The sequence below is a fragment of the Magnolia sinica genome, chromosome 14, assembly GCF_029962835.1.
Source record: "Magnolia sinica isolate HGM2019 chromosome 14, MsV1, whole genome shotgun sequence".
Classification (NCBI taxonomy): domain Eukaryota; kingdom Viridiplantae; phylum Streptophyta; class Magnoliopsida; order Magnoliales; family Magnoliaceae; genus Magnolia; species Magnolia sinica.
Window position 1 is genome coordinate 55,235,321 of NC_080586.1, and position 1,459 is coordinate 55,236,779.

Consider the following 1,459-nt stretch of genomic DNA (forward strand, 5'->3'; position numbering starts at 1 on the left):
AAGACACATGAGATTAGTCCCTCTGGATTCGACCTCAGTCTCACCGAGATTATTACTACATCGCGACCCTACACTTGGGGTTGTGAACAAGTTTTTGGCGCCATCGTCGGGGATTAACAGATGTATTTTTCTAAGATTAACTAGTTTTAGAATTAGTTTAAGATTAGAGTTTTCTAGTTTCTATTTTTAGGATTAGGGTTTTCTGAATTATTTTAGAAACTAATTTATTTTTTTTATTTTTAGAAACTTTCTTAGATCTACTTACTAATTTTAGGTTTGTAAACTTCCCTTTTCTCTTTTTAGAAACTTTTAATTTTCTGTTTTTAGAAGTTTTTCCTTTTTAGAAACTAGTTTACTTTTCTAATTTGTTTTTAGAAACTAACTCATCTTTTTTTTTTTTAGAAACTTTCTAATTTTAGAATTTCTGTTTTTAGAAACTGACTTGTTTTGTTTTGTTTTATAGGATCTTAATTTAGGAACTTCTAATTTAGTAACTTCTTTCTAATTCTCTCTCTTTCTATTTCTAGATTTCTATTTCCCTTCTTTCTTTAATGCTTAGTTTGGAATCTGAAATTGAGGGCTGAGAGTGTTTCATGCTCAAGTGGGTCCGTGATAACGCTCAACGTCTTTTGAGTGGAGGATTGGTTGAGGGGTTATCTATCCATTACAGGATTAGACACCACTCAAGATCCTCAGAGTTAATTGAGGTTATGGCTGCTAATTAACTAGAAAGACAACCTTAACCTAGGGTTGATGAAGTCCAGGATGAGAATGAGGTGCATCAAGCACCCCTACCTCATACTTTACGAGATTACCTGCAACCGGCAGGGGTGAGAACCCCTTCTTGTATGATTTTTCCAGAAAATACAGGAAACATAGACATTAAGCCTGGAGTAATCCAACTCCTTCCAAAGTTCCTTGGAATTGAATCTGGAACTCCATACCTGCACTTGCAAGAATTTGATGAAGTTATAGCCACTTTATACTTTCCTAATGTGTCTGAGGACACGGTCAGGCTGAAACACTTTCCTTTCTCCTTGAAAGAGAAAACTAAGACATGGTTGCACTCACTACATCCACGACCTATTGGCACATGGAATGACATGATGAAGGAGTTCATAAAAAAAATCTTTACATACCATAAGATGATCACCATCAGGAAGTCGATCATGAACTTCGCCCAAAAGGAAGATGAAATATTCTTCCAATGTTGGGAGCAGTTCAAGGATCTCTTCAGTTCATGCCCACAACACGGTTTTGAAACATGGGGCATAACAACTTTTTTCCATGATAGACTAACATCTTTCATGTGCCAAGTCATCGAGATGATGTGCAATAGGAAATTCATGAATAAGAATATCGATGAGGTGTGGGATTACTTCGACATACTCACTGAAACCGCACAATCATGGGACATCACCCCAAAACCTAGCACCACATTTAAGCCTACTCAAGCAAG

At 36.4% G+C, this 1,459-nt stretch overlaps 1 non-coding gene across 1 annotated transcript; it reads right to left on the reverse strand.

Annotated features, from left to right (window-relative positions):
* Positions 1–1,151: 1,151 nt before the first annotated feature.
* Positions 1,152–1,258, reverse strand: LOC131226488 (small nucleolar RNA R71). The gene has a single exon (XR_009161867.1). It is a non-coding gene; the product is annotated as a small nucleolar RNA R71 (small nucleolar RNA).
* Positions 1,259–1,459: the final 201 nt, after the last annotated feature.